Raw genomic sequence first — 16,543 nt, forward strand, 5'->3', positions numbered from 1 at the left:
TCATGTAGTTTAAGATGGTCATCAAAACTCTCTCTGTAATTATCAAAAAATTATTGTATCTTGCAGTTAATTAGTCTTTTTGGTCTTAAATATTTTTTAGATTGTACTGAGTATTTCTCTGCAAGTACATATTTATTTCTTTTGATTACAGAAGGAATATAGAAGATTTAGAGTAGAAAAATAGACAGAACTAGGCAAGATTCCTCTCTTAGTCATTTTTTTAGAAATTTCTGTTTTCCTCCATCATCCACAGAAAAGTTGCAAAGACATGCCACAAATCTGAAGTATCAATAGAAATCTAGACATTTCTCTGGAGCTGAGCAGAAGAAAAGAGCCATCCATGAGATTTATTCTGTAATAAAGCATTTTCTTTCGTTCCCATCTACCTCTTCCTTTTTCATAAGATATGGGATATACCTTTTTTGTGGTATTGAATCTACTACATCAGTATCTCTCCTGGACAGTTTTGCACATACATGTGTAAGAGATCTTGGTCCATGAGCCTTAGGAGACATTTAGAATCAGAAGATACATGGCCTTTGCAAAGACATGGAGATGATGTGAACTGCTCCTTGAGGTTGTTTGACATAGAGCTAGAACTCATACAATAAAAGGAAGTTCAAACCAGCTAGCACTTAGTCATCTAGGCTGAATGTTACTTGCTGGTTCACAGACAAAGAGATCTCATGTCCCCTAAACTGTTCAAAAAGCTGATGGCTGCGTCTCTGAAATAGAGCTACAGGTATTTTGCAGTACGCCAGCATGATATTTCATAGGAGGAAGCTAAAAAAATATGTTGCATAACATGAGTATGAGATGAGGGTATCTAAGGTTGCTCAGAAGTTTAAAGTATCCTAAGATGATTCTGGAGGAGCCAAATCATGTGTGAATTTAGCTATACTATCTTACCACAAATAAATGCTATTGCAAGTAGCCTAGGTTTTGTTTTGGAGAGAACTAGTTGTTCATCGGCATTTTGAGTTGAATATGTTAGCAGTGATTTAATGTTGCATGAATTTTCGGCCATTACCTTGGCACTTTTTGGTTTATTTGCTCTAAGTGATACAGTCCAATGGATATAAGGCAGATATCATAGTCAAGTGGGATTGAGTTCAGGTCAGTTTAGATACTAATAGATGCTTTCATTCAAAAACCTAAAGGAAACCTAATTTCTCATAGAACTCTAGAGCACCCACAGAGAAGAAAGGGACAGGAGGAGAGAGTGCACTGCTTAAGAGAGCATACATGGTCCCCTTCCATTCTCCTGAAGCTGGGACACCATGCAGTCAGCAACAGTGAACGCTTTAAGAAGATTGTGAGTGAGTCCTCATATAACAAAGTAGCCTCTATAAAGCAGTGCAGCTTCTAACCTATTTTTTTATTGGCTTATACAATACTGCAGATGGAAAACTTTTTACTCAGGGGTCCCAAAAATTTTAGGGAAGAGCCAATGTTGCTTCTTAGGTGTTCACAAATGACATGTTAAAATGAAATAATTAATAGATTGATAATAAGTAGTATAATATAGAGTGTTAAAAATATGATGCAAAAAAAAATGTTTATTTCTAACTCCTGGGTATTCTAATTTATGTAACCTGCAGCTAACCATAAAGAAGATTTAAAAAAAGCCCAAACAACTCAAAAAAAAAAAAAAATAACCCGCAACTTTTATTCTTCTTTAAGTTCGTACCATCTTCATCTAATTGAGGTCTGAGTCCAAACAGAAGGAGATTTTTTTCTGTAAATGGAAAAAAATGTGAGACATGTAAACTTGTCAAACAACATGAGCAGTAATTACGAAAGCAAAAGGATTGTAACTGCTTTCAGGAGCAAAATAACCAATGATATAGAGAGATATAATAACAACAATAACAAAATAACAAAAAAATAAACAAGTGAACAGAAGATTCCTACATTTCATTGAGAACTAAGACACCCCCAGGGATTTATACAATTTTTTTTGTAAGTTTAACTGGGGTTTACTTCACTGCTGTTACTTGGTTTTGCCCTAATTTCTCTTTTCCCTGAACAAGACTTTGCCTTTCAGCTATAACTTATGGTTGCACAATCTTTGCAGGGTAAATGGAAAAAACAGTTTTTTGAACACTTTCCAGTCACTGATCTTGGATTTTAAGGCTGAGAAGATAATGAGGAAAGACTGTCTTAAACAATTAAGTAGGCAGAATGACATATTTGAGAACAACCTTGACTATTACCAGAGTATAAACACTAAGAAGAAAATAGGGCAGTTTAGAGCAGCCTTAATGAGATGCTTGCATATAAACTGCATGTAAGAAGAAGGGGGAAAATGGGTTATCTAGAGGTCTGTTGTGCTAACGAGGGAAAGATATATGGAAAGAACCATCTAACCTGTTAAATCCATAAACTGCATTCCCAAGAAAGTACGTCATAGCCGCACTAGCCTTTCATAATCAAATTGAAGTCTGTCTTAAGGTCAGTTGGAGTTCTTTATGAAAAAGTCTGATGGAACTTCTCTTAATATTTATCTTTTCAGTTTTCTATAGGGAAAAAAATGACCTAAAACCAAGAAAAAAAAACAGTTCACTCTTGATCTTTATTATGCTGAGTTAAAAAGTTTGTGTTTAATTTTCTATTATGTGACCTGCTTTGTATTTCTTTGATTGTCCAAAGGAATCTTTTCTTCTTCCTTCAGTTTGAACGTAACTTATAACACTGGGATCAAATATTCCAGATGAAGCCTCCACGGTGTTTCATACAGTGAGATAAGAATGTCTATAATCCAACTGGAAATAGATAATATTTTCTAAAATGTTATTTATCATTTTCAGCTTTGCATTTTGATGGTTTATGTTCATATAGTGATCATTTAACATTATGTTGTTCTTTACAATCATTCCTAGTTCAATATTCCTTTGTTTTGAGCCCTCAATTCTTTTCACTCAATTATGCAAGTACAACGTTGTTTTAGATGCCTTAGGTTTCAAATAGCTTCTTGTTACTTCAGGTTATCCAGTTCTTTGTGGATTTGATTATTGCTTTGTGTCAAGATTGTGTCTTAACTCTATACCTTAGAAAATTGCTTCTGTATATCCGTACTTCTTGTATTAGGTTAACCAACTGGAATATGCATCTAGCATTGTGGGAAAGTAATGGAAGATTGGCGAGGAAGACTGTAAATATGCTCAAATGACTCGCATGTGGGGTGATGGAAAACACATCTATCACACCAATTGTTGTTTAGTTTTGTGTGCTCAACAATTAGAACATCTGCACTTAGATAACATGGGCCTGGGATGGACTTGGGGGCACCTTATCAAACACGCCTGGGATTCTTGCCCTGCTGCTGAAGAGATCAAAGCACAGCAGAAAACTCTGCCTGCCAGAATCCTTGAAAGACAGGCCTGAACAGCAAGAGTGAAGTTTCTTGCTCTCTCACTCCCTCGCTAACAAGGACTCACTTTCTAATAAGGACTCTCTCTCACTCCACAGTGCCTGCGTCCCCTGTTTGCCTGCCTCTTGCCGGTTGCTGCTTCAGAGATTCCCCGATCCATGAGGTATTGAGATTAAATTTCTTTTTTTGTCTTCAATCTGTGGTTTTGTGATTATTCCTGCATCCTGCCTGCATCGGCTCACACAAGCATATAGCACCCTGAAAACCTCCAGGTAGCTGCCTCCCCTTAAATCAAAGATTTCGTTTCTCCTTAGCTATGTTGTCTATATTTATAGCTCATGTACTACCAGAGAATTCTACAGTTTAAATGAACGTCTTTTATTTGGCACTGTATAATAATCTTTATTTAAATTCTGATAAATTATTTTTCCCCTTTTCCTTCTCTTATTTTATTTTCTCAAAGGCATATATTAAAGAATCAACAGATCTTACCAGATCTGGTAAGACATCTCATGTAATATTTAGATGTATGTGTAGCAACACTGTAAACAATAAGCATTACTTTAGTTTAAAATCAGAGTAAATTCTATAATTGTGTAACAAGGCAGTGTATGGAAAAATTTGGAAAAAAATATTTTGAAAGCTTTGCACGTACTTAATAAAGTTTTATGAAGGCATGGCTTCTACAGTTTTTAAGAAATAGACTCAGCTCTGGGAGAGGAATTCGCAATAGCAGTATGTAGACACCTATACAACAGAAGAGTTATGCGTGTTAAATTGTGATTTGTAACAACCAACACATTAGATGCCAATTTAATTATGTTATGATACTAAAACATGGAAAAGGAAATATCACAGACACAGGTGTTTGAAACTCTGTTGCCTGAATGAGTTTACACTTTTATTTCAGGACTGCAATGCCTCTGTAAAATTAGGATCCCGATCCTCAAAGACATTTTAGTATTAGACTTTTACATCACTATTTTCTTTCTAAGAGTACCTCTCTTTCCAACCAAACACCCTATAAGGCATCTGCTGGAAGTGGTCAAGCAGCTTAATTTCTTTTTGTTACTCTGTCTGGCCACAATGTGTTGGAAATTAAAAGTTTAGAGCATTTATTTTTCTTTTCCATACTAAATATGGAAAAAAAAAATGTATTTTAAATGTTCTAGCACCAATGCATTTCCTTAAATATGAGTTTTTTTCACACTGAAGCCAATATTCTCACCTCTTACACTGTAACTGCCAAGATGACTTCAGAATTCAAGTAGATTTTCAAGAGTTTAACAACCAGAATGAAAGTAATCCAAGATTTTATAGCACAGAATGTATCCAAACAACCTAAGCCAAGCACTTATTCTTGCAACCAAGGAATCCAGGAAGTTATCAAATTATAGATGATTTAGCCATCCAGAAGATTTAGTCTTAGTGCTTGTAGAGAAGAAATGCAATGTGCAATTAGTTTGTTTCTACCTTAATCACTTTTCTTATTAGCTTTATGCACGTAAGGACCTTTTGTGTACCTAACTTCCTAACTTTAACCTCTAGCATCCGATGTTTTACATCAGTAACACTACCTGGATGATTTTCTTCTGTTGTACAACACTGGGGTAAATAATGGAAACTGATTTCTTTTTTTTCTTTTTTCTTTTTTTTTTTTGTTATGTGTACATAAGTATTTGGTTTACACAGACTACATGCATTTGATGTCAATCTAACCTGAAGCAAGCAAAAGCATTTTAGAATAGTTCAAATTCCTGATGGAGATTCAAGGAACAGTATTAGACAATAGCTCATATGTTCAGGAAGACATTTTATCTAGTTCTGCAGGAATCCAATCTGTCACACTTTCAGTAGACCAATTACATAAGGCCTCTGGGAAAGACTGTGAGAAGATTAGGTTTGAAATATTATCATGATAATCTACAACACACACACATAATAAGAAATGAAAATTTTATATAGAAATTGTTTGGAACCATGTAGTGGAACACAGAAAAATGCATGTGTATTTTATTTCTAGACCATGAAATGTTGAATATAAACTAAACACAGAATAACATTGTATAGGGTTTACATGGCTCCAGAGGTGGCTTCTCTGAGAATACACCAGGAGTTGCCCCAGTTTCCAACACAGCAAACTCTAGCCAGCTCCAAAACTGATTCACCACTGGAAAAACCTAGGCCCATTATGCTGGTAGCACCTCTGTGATAACATACTTAAGAAAGGGTAAAAAAACACTGTGCAGTATCTGTGAGAGAGAGGGCTGAGAAAGATGTGAAAGAAACAGCTCTGCAGACACCAAGGTGAGAGAAGAAGGAGGGGGAGGAGGTGCTCCTGGTGCTGGAGCAAAGATTCCCCTGCAGCCCTTGGAGAAAGCCATGGGGGAGCAGGCCGCCCCCCTGCATCCCTTGGAGGACCATGGTGGAGCAGACAACCCCTTGCAACCCATGGAGGACCCTGCACCTGAGCAGGTGGATACGCACTGAAGGAAGCTGCAGCCCATGGAGAGCCCACGCTAGAGCAGGATCCAGGCAGGAGAAACAAGGAAAAAAAACAAAAACCAAAAGTTGTTGAAATTTGTCCTATATTGTAACCACTACTGAATGACTAGGAGGCGGTAATTTTCTTCAGTCCTGGTATAATTTGAATATGTATGCATATTTTACTGGTTACTGGGAAAAAACCCCAACATTCTGTTTTGTTAATAAATGCTATTCAATATGTGGCATATCCAAAGTATTAGTCTTGAGTCTTAAGTTTTTGAATTATGTGAGTTCTGGTCACCTGAGAGAACCTCTGTTCCTTCAGTTGCTGCAGCAACAGAGGAGGTGTTACAGCTAGAAGTCCCTCTGAATATAAATATTCAGATGTGAGTTAAGATGAGTTGATGGCCTCTCTCACTGTGGTTTTATAGCCCAGATATACCCATGTGCAGAAAAAACAGTTGAAGATTATTTTTTTGTCAGGTAGGTGCCATGAGGAATGATTGTAAGTGTTAAAATGATTTAACAGTTTATAATCATCCAGTGTTGAAATTAATTAAAAAAAAAAAAAAAAGAAAGAAATCAAAAGTGTTATTTGATTAACTTAAATGCTGTTCAATATTCAAAGATAATATGGTGGTTGCTCTTCACATACACCTACAGAGACATCTGTGGTTGTCAAATATAACATGTTTTCAGTATGTAGCAGTGTATTACATTGTCAAAGTTAGTGAGATATCTGATAGAAAATAAAGACAGGCCTGGTTTAAAAATTTGAATCTATTTGGATCGCAGTTTTGTTCCAAGTTCCTCATTAGAAACAGTGTGTGAGACTGTTCAGTTTGCTTTTTTGGTTATTTTGCATGGTTCTTCCAGGACAAGCAAATCTTTTTCTAATTAAAGCACGTAGAGAACATTGCCAGTATCAGTAATGATCACACTTCAAAAATATTCAGATTAACACAACACCAAATATGTTTTTGTTTAACTGTTTAGCCAAATGGCCTTTATATTTACCAGAACAGTACAAAGAAGCCAGAGTATATTTTTACACCTTCAATAGACTGTAATGGATAACCCTGAGACCAATAAACAGCTTGAGAGGAATTTTTTTCCTCTGAACAATTTTAGGTTGCTTTTTTAAGGTTAGATCAAAATTTTTGTAAAATTGATTTTAGTTTCTGCCAATATTGTTGCATTTTTAAAACTCTGATCATTGAAATATATGATTTTATTGTTATTATGATGTCTGAAAACTTAATGTCATCTCATTAAATTCCATTTTATGGAAAATGTATATAAGATATATTTGAGTAACTAGGTGAATATGAACATTGAAGTGAATTGAGCAGGCATGCTGACTTACAGAATTACCATTTTCCAGAAGTATAATATGGATGAAAATTAAGGAATGCCAAAATGTATTTGCTAACTTCTAGGAAATACAAAACTTGAAAATACAATATGATGCCCTTTTGGGTGATGAGTTCCTCTGAAATTTGCTTGTTATGTATTTGAGAGCCAAGGGTACAGTTAGGGAAAAAACATAACAATTTTATATTGTCAATATTAGACTAATTACTATAAATCTAACAGGCACAAAACCAGAAAATTATTATTCTTTACATATATACGGTCAATAAAATAACCAGATAAATGTAAATATATGCAGTCACTGTAGTAGTCACTCCAAGTAGGGTAGACAGAAAAATATAGAAATAAGAACCTTTGAAAAACTTTGATCAGAATCATATGGGTGCCACTACATTTAATCAGCAGGAAGTGCTCGTGGGTTTCTGTGCATATGTGCACCTCCATGTATATGTGTGTGCAAGTGTATTTATGGAAAGGTAGGAGGCAACTCAAAACACTTGTGAACTGAAGAAAAAATACATGGAAAAAACTTTATGGAAATACAGAATCACCAGCATTTCCATTAAATGAGAGGAGGAAGTTTATATCTCATTTATGCAAGAATAATAATGTTCTTAGTATTCTGCAAATGGGCTATCGCCACATCTTCACTTACAGCCATAAATAACATAAATAATATAAATAATATAGATAGTATAGGTAGTATAAGTATCTCAGCAAATAGGTTGTACTTATGTGCAAATAATTTTAGAAGCAGAAGAATAGACCTTTCCATCTTCTTTCCTTGGTGCTGAGTCCCTTCCCTTAGCCTGAAACTCAACTTTTTTTCTTTATTGTCATTCCTTTTCCCAAGCCAGACTCTTTTCTCTTTCCTTCCCTCTGTCACAGATTCAGATGCAGAGCTCTCCAGTGGAATGGAGTGCAACACGTCCATTTGTGGCAATTCCCCAGTACAAACCAGAGGAGTATTTTTCCCTAGTGTAGAACAGAAGTGTGTTCCCACCTTAGAGCAGTACAAAGCTAAATTATTCCTCATAAAAGAGTTCTGAGTTACCTCTGAATTCAGAAGTCTAGAAAGTAGATGTTTCCATTTCAACTCACTGACTGAACTTCCTTTATGGTTAAAGGGCAGAAATGGGAACTTCTAGAATGAGTTTGATTTCATATTTACATAAACAACTAAAATAGGTCTGGTGAATCATTCCTGACAAGTACCATTTTTTTTTGCCATTGAGTTTAAGTGCCATGTAAATGACAAGCCCAGATATAGACCGTGAAAGACAGATGAAGTCAAAAGCAGTCATTATGCCCATGATGCAGATGATGTGTAGAACAGTAACAAAGATGAAAATCACAGAAAGAAGAAGTTGTTGAACACACTTTCAGACTTAAGTACAAAATGTGTATTTTTACCCAAATGTTTTGTTTTAGTTTTTTCTCATGGGTTATATGTCTTTCTCTTTAGATGACTGATTTGGTTCTGAGAATATTGACTCCTAAGCAGATCATGAAGCACTGACCTCAGATGAAGTAGCAAATAATCGCTGGGAAGACTGTCAAAAAACATTGCCAGTTTAAACAATACGATATCTGGTCTTCCATTTCTAACTTGTCATTTGATTGTACAAAAAGTTCAATTTATCTTAACGAAATTATGGAAGAGCAAAATTATTTTACTTAATGATGAACATGAGAGTATATTTTTTACCATTTCACTGCTATCTATCTTCTTTGGACATATGCAGATACTTTAATCCTTTTAGATAAAAAGTATTCTTCTCTAATATCAGTTTTCTACATCTCTCACAAACACAAAAAAGTGAATATATACATACACAATGAACAGATATTTGGCAAATATATGTCATTTTTATATTGTTCATATCAAGACAACTAATTTCTAATTTCTCTGTTTTATTACTTGTTCCTCTTTCAGATTGCATTACTTTTACACAGTTTAGTTGTTTCTGGGCTTCCCTCCCCCAGCCTTTGTTTTAACGATTCATACAAGTCATAGCAATGGTTTCTGTGATGTCAGTGCCTTGGGCAACAGAAACAAAACTCTAAATTATCTTGTACTTCATTCTTAATAAATGATGAGCATCAATGCCAGACTATGGTATGTGATTCAGGCAGCTTAGTTTAGTCCCTGAGAGGGTCAATGCAGTTGCCATAGTTAGACATCCATCGGTCTCTGAACTGACACAGGATATCCAAGCTTTCTGCACAGGGCTATTCAACATGTGTAGAGTAGGACATATCAGAGATCCTTACCTCTATGATCCACCTCTGGAAATCAGGTGGGATGCCCTAGAGACCTCTTGAAAGAATACTAAATGTCCCTGGTTAGGCAAGTTTACACAGTCAATGGGGCCTAGAAAGCTATTTATTTGGCAAAATGTAGGTGTCTAAGGGGAGCTCAAGAAGTCCATGGATTCCATTTACTGAATGGACTGAACAGATTTAATTGTAATTATATTTATAGATGTGCATATTTAGATACCTTTTCTTCCAAAACAGCTTAGGTGGGCAGGTTGTCTGCTAAATTGGAAAATGAATTCACCTGTATTGACAGGTAAGAATGTAACTGATCAGCTGACTGAAGTGGTCAAGTGGGCTCCCTAACAAGTGAAACGAAGTTAGAAAGATATTTTTTTTTTTATACTTTCAAATACCAAAGCTCTCAGCTTACTGACTGCAGGGCCATTGGAGGAACCTCTCTACTGGAGCCTGGGAGACATTTAGCCAGAATTTTGTAGCTGGTAAGAAATGATCACAGGTCTCATGGGAGAGAGAAAACTTATGAAGAAACACTTGTGGGTACTTGTGTGATTGTGTAAAACTTACTACAGGAAGTTTACCTGATTGTGGGAGTGTACAAATCTTCTTATGGGATGTTTAGGAGAAGAGCCAAAGGGAGACATGAAGGTGGATCAGGGAGAAATAAGTATGTGAAAATGGAGAGGAAGGAGGACAGAAGATCAGCAACATGAAAAATTGCTGCAGATTAGTATGCTTGTATGGCCAATTGCTGTGCCTGATTGGTACAGTCTGTCCTGATTTGTTATTAATCCATGTTCCTAACTATGTACTGTCTGACCTTGCTTTCCATTCTCTCTGCATTTATGATTTGCTAGTAAATATCAATCTAGACCAGCTGGTGAGCAGGAGGAAGCCAGAGTCTGGAAAGACTTGAGGCTGAAGCTGGAGCCTGGATAAACAGGGTCCAGGGTCTAGGAGTGGATTGTTATGGTCTGGCCCAGGTTTTGAAGGATCCTCAAATGTGGGAAGGACTGCAAATAAAAGGAGAATATATGTGGGTCCACTCATGAGCTTCCATCCCGATCAGCTGGAAGGAATTAATGAATTAATGGGACAGGAATGTAGTGATTGCTCATACATACTCTATGTGAGCGCTGTGTGTGTATTGTGACCATGTGCAGCTAGACCTCTGGCATATGCACTTTACCTTGCTACTGGCTGGACCTGCAGACAGGAACAGCAGCAAGTAAGTGGAGGCCCAAGTAATCTCTTGAGCCTTTAAGCTCATAGGAGACAGCTTCCTTTAACAGTTTCTATTTTTATTAGTTTCATAGTTTTCTTAACATTGAGGGAACAATCCTCTGTACTCTGATACATTTTAAGCTGTTATATTAGTATGGTTTGACCTCCCGGTCATTATTTTGGCACAATTACACAATCCTATCAATAAGCACTAATATGAGAATTCCAAGTTCCTTAAATAATTTCCTTTTTTTAGTGACATTTTAAATAGCTGCTGTCTCAAGAAAACTCTAACCTTGTACCATTGGAGACACCAGGAACTTTGTCTAAAATAAGCATTGGATCAAGCAATTGGAGACAACAGTATTAGTAAGAATATTAGTTTAGTTGATTAAAATGACCACAGTGACTAGGGGCTGTGGGTTTTGTGGATTTATTTTTCTCCCTAAGTCACATCGAGGAATGACTATTGAAATCTTGACATCAAATAATATAAAAATCTCTCCAGAATGATTTTATTTAGTTTGATTTACTAAATCATGCTAGAACATGTTATTTCTGAATTAAATATCTCATTGAAGTACCACAAAATATAGAAATGAAAAGAAAATTTAATAAAGGTATGATGTCCCTGGTCAGATTTTATTCTCAGTTTAGAAATTGTTCGTGTAATGATTATTCCTGCACGAAACATACAGGTTGTAAGGATCTACTTACTGTGACAGAGAGATTGTAGCAAACATATAAAAGGCTGTGTAAAAAGAAGCTGCATGTCAGCTGCTCCAGTGTAATATGTTGTGTTTCAGTGCAATGGTAGATAAATTTGAACCTTCACTGGCATTCTGTAAAGTAATCTTACTTGACTGTTCTGAATCGGACAAGGCAGGTTTAATTTGCTATTTCTTTACTGACAGCTGATACCTATTTAAATGAAGTTACAGCTGTAACTGAGAATTCTGGGAAAAAGTAAGCATGATAGTTTGAGCCACTTTTAGTGGTAATGCCAACATATATTATTTTTACCTGTGAGATCGACCCTGTTTTCCTTTAATTTAATCGCTGAGCATTGTTTCAAACATCAAAACCTTTTAAATGGTTTTCTAACTCAGAGCTACAGCTCTGATTTATTCCTTCCACTTCAGTTTACAGGTGAGGGCAAGATATTTTAAATGACGTGGGAATATTTCAGAATTATTCCAGCTGTTCATTTATAGTTCCTTTAAATACAGATATTATAAGGATTGTCTTCCCAGTCACTGTCCCTAAAGCAAAATGTTTGGCGTTCATCTCCTCTTAATCCCATAGGCCAAACTTTCAGACTCTGAAGTCATTCCTGAAAAATTGTTATTGAACATCATCTTCCATGTTAACGTCTCTTCCAGTTCTTGAAGTCATCGGAGTCTTACTTTCTTAAGATAAACACAGGTTTATTTTTTCCACATGTTAATAAGTTAGAATATGACTTCTACTATTATTTGACTTTAAATTAACAGATAATGATGGGTAAATAGTTAATAAAATCAATTCTTTGTGTTGCCATTTTATCTGCATAGAAATAACAGTCAGAATTATGACTGACTATAAGTTAAGAGAGAAGAAAAACAATGTGAAAAATGCTGCTTCTAAGATTTTTGGAACATTCTCTCCCAGTATGCAGCTCATTTGGATCTGGTTCAAGACAATGAGCCCGCATCATCATGTATTACTCATAGACCACATAACACGGGCAGGATATTTCAATCAAGTTTCTAGCAGACCAAGGTTTACACCATTGCTAGTTTTGATAGCTCTCAGAAAAGAGACGCCAAGGTTGAAATGCCCATGGAAAATGGCTGATCTGATTTTACTTTCTGTCAGTGCTGTGACACAGTGGCAGTGCAGTGCAAAGGTTTTACACCGCGGTCTTCAGTCTTACTGACCTTTCTCATTGAAGTCAGTCATTGACTTCAGTATGTAAAGGCTTCAGTTCCTCACCCTTTACAAGTAATAAAGCTATATGTTTTTTGGAGCTCACAAACCAGTTTGCTGAAATAGGATTACTGGTATTTATAATTAAATAGTAAGATGGTGTAGCTATGTATTGGATTGCATATAAATAACTCTGAAGGTAAATATGACACAGACAGTGTCCTGAGAACCATCCAGCTTATAATAACACCAACATATTGAAAGAAAGAACAAACATTGGTAGAAGGACAAATGTTAATATAGAAAGAATTAGCACTTGGCAGCCAGAGGCAGTTCTTCTCAGATGTATGAGTTCATTTACATACTATTATGTCTTCCTGTTTTGTCTTTTTAAACTGAGGTAATTTCTTTGATGCCTCCTCTTTCAAAAGGCAATGCAATGTTTTGAATAAAGACTCAGCTAATGACTTTCTTCCTTGACCATTTTTGCAGTTTATCCCAAGCTGGCAGCTAGAACCATGCAACCACCTGCTCACTCACCCCAGTTCAGATGGGGAAGGGAATCAGAAGAGTAAAAGTGAGGAAAAAAATCTCATGGATTGAGATAAAGACAGTTTAATATGTAGATCAAAAGCTGTGTACACAAGCAAAGCAAAGCAAACCAATAAATTTATTCACTGTTTCCCACCAGAAGGTAGGTGTTCAATCATCTCCAGGAAAGCAGGGCTCCATCAAGTGTAACAGTTACTTGGGAAGACAAACGCCAAACTCGGAACGTCTCCCCTTTCCTTCTTCTTACCCAGCTTTAGATACTGAGTTTGACATAATATGTTATGGGACAATCTTTTTTGTCAGTTGGGGTCAGTTGTCCTGGATGTGTCTCCTCCCAACTTCTTGAGTCCCCCCAGCTGCTCACTGGCAGGGTGGTGTGAGGACCAGACAAGGCCTTGACTGCTTAGCAACAGCCAAAAACATTAGTGTGCTATCATCACTGTTTATCATCCCAAATCCAAAACATAACACTGCACCAGCTGATAGCAAGAAAGTTAACTCCATCCCAGCTGAAACCATGACAACCCATGTAGGATTTCATGACAGAAGAGAATAGGTAGATGTCAATCAGTAATTGGCTAAGAAGTTTGCACAAAGAAACAGAACATATACAGAAGTTTAGGAGTTGCATTTTCTTTTATGCTTAAATGATTTAATTTAAATTTAAATGTTTTAAAACAATTGTGCCTTCTGGTTTAGATAAACTAACTTCTAAAGCTGCTTCGTGTAGCAAAATCTCTAGGAGTTAGAAATCTTTCTAGTAAGCCATTGCAATGTAATGTAAAGCTACCACTTGTCATAAATTTAAAGTATGAAGGCAGTGGCCAAAAAGCAGTTTAGTACTTTCTTCAATCGAATGACTTGTACGTCTTGTACAAAGTTGTTGGTTTTTTTTTGAATTCTCATATTCTGTGCCTTAAAATTAGGAAATAGTTCATGTCTCTCAAGCAGTTCTTCTGTTATCTTTTTTCTCATGTTCCTTTAACAATTTATTATTATTATTATTATAGCTTTTCCTTCCAGCTTAAACATTTAATCATTATAGAAATAACTATGATTTCCTACCTTTGCATATATATTAGTTATTACAGACCTCAAAACATTATAATGTTGCTACCAAGTCCAGTTCATGTACAAGAAACTAGAAATTTGCTTTATTTTGTTGTTCAGTTCATATTCTTACATCACGAATTAGAGTTTCCATTTAAAAAAGTTTAAAAAAATGCGAAACCACAAATGCAGCTGTCATCCCTGTAAAATCTAAATTGATCTATATAGTATATTGTGAGAGCAAAAGTAATTCCTTTGAACGCATTGACTTCCATGCATTTATTAAGACATTGTCATTTGGGACCTCAGTTTTTAGCTCTTTTTGCAATTCCCAGTTTTATGTGGCACTTCCCTGCTACATCTCTGCCACATCAGCAAACAGCATGTTTCAGGTATATCTTGGAGACCCCCAAAACCATTTTTTTTTCTCATAGGTAAGAGGCTTTGCAGCAATTTCAACCCTTGATTTCTTTAACTCTCTCCAGAGCTCCACTGATTTCTGAACATTTTTCAAGGAATCATTCATTAGCTGGAAACATCAGTCTGCTGTCTGTCAGTCAGCTCTTTGTTCATTTAGACTTTACAGGATACCTACATGCTCAATCCTTCCGCAAGTGCTTAATTGCTTTTCTGGGTCAGGATCCTCTAGGAAGTCACATATGTTATTAAGTGAATCATTTTATACATAACTTAGCACACAAATAGCTCTCCATGTACTTCACTCCAGAATCTTCCTATACAATTCCGCAAGGTTTGAAATAAAAACAAGCTTGATTGGTCCCTGGAGCCAACTTCTCAAAATTTATTTTATAACTTAATCTTATTTTTCAAAATATGTAACATTGAGAGCTAGCTGACTGCATCGTGGCTGAGTTTATCCTGTGGAATTTCTCCCTCTAAACAATATAAAAGGCAAGCTAGGTGTCTTCTGTGTATCAATTCCTATGACTTACACCCTAGAGATAAAAATTTCAACTATGTATTTTTTCGAACAAGCAGACTGAATTAGCTTTGAGCATACCTGAACAAAAGGGATGGTGATATTTACTGTAGATGATCATTCATTTTTTAATTGTGTTTTTAAATTGTTTTTGGGGACTTTTTAATAAGCTAACCAAAACATACACCTACACATTATCATATGATGCTGTACTACTCTCTTTTTCAAATGGACTTCCCTTTGCCTACTGTGTGCAGTTTCGGGTGCCTCAATATAAGGACATCAAACTATTAGAGCATGTCCAGAGGAGAGCAACCAAGACCGTGAAAGATCTCAAGGGCAAGACTTAGGAGGAGTGTTTGAGGTAATTTGGTTTGTTCAGCTTGAAGAAGAGAAGGCTGGAGGGTGGCCTCATTGCAGTCTACAACCTGCTGAAGGTGGGCAGTAGTGGGGGAGGTGATGATCTCTTTCTGGTGACATGAGGAAAAGGAATGAAGCTGTGTCAGGGGAAGTTGAGACTGGACATTATGAAAAGGTTCTTCACTGAGAGGGCGGTCAGTCACTGAAACAGGCTTCCCAGGGAAGTAGTCACAGCACCAAGCCTGTCAAAGTTCAAGGAGCATCTGGATGACACTCTTAGTTATGCGATTTAATTTATGGTAGTCTGGCGAGGAGCAGGGAGTTGAACTTGATGATCCTTATTACTCCCTTCCAACTTTAAATATTCTCTGATTCTATGAATGCTCAGTGAAAAAAATTAAGATGCTTTATTGTTTGATAATTTTTTAGCATGCTTAAAGCCACTTTAGGTTCTCAGAATTTGTAAAAAAAAAATAAAATAAAAATAACAAAAAAAAAAACCAAGCAAGAAAGAAAAAGTGTGCTGAGACTCTAGTACTGGTTGGTTAGTTGCTCACCTAAGCATCAGCTAAAAATACTGATTTATTTTGATCTTTTCCATAGGGTAATGCAAATGTGGAGAACCCAATCTCTTGCAGAGGATAGTCAATTGTCATATGAATGGTAATGGGAGTCTCTGTTGCAAGGATCCTTGCAAAAGCCTCTTCTTGCAAAACCTGCATTGGATGAGGCTCACTGAACTGATATGCTGGTGACCTCTTATAACGCAGGTGGCCCCTGATCCTATGTGACCAGGCCCACACACACATGACCCATTGATCTTGATTATGTCAAACTGTGTACCAACTGTGTACATGAATGTGGTGGGTTGAACCTGGTTGAATACCAGGTGTCCACCAAAGCCATTCAATCACTCCCCTACTCAGCTGGACAGCAGAGACAAAATATAATGAAAGGCTCATGGGTTGAGATAAGGGCATGGAGATCATTCAGCA

This window comes from Calidris pugnax, unplaced genomic scaffold (assembly GCF_001431845.1).
Source record: "Calidris pugnax isolate Ruff unplaced genomic scaffold, ASM143184v1 scaffold153, whole genome shotgun sequence".
NCBI classification, from domain to species: domain Eukaryota; kingdom Metazoa; phylum Chordata; class Aves; order Charadriiformes; family Scolopacidae; genus Calidris; species Calidris pugnax.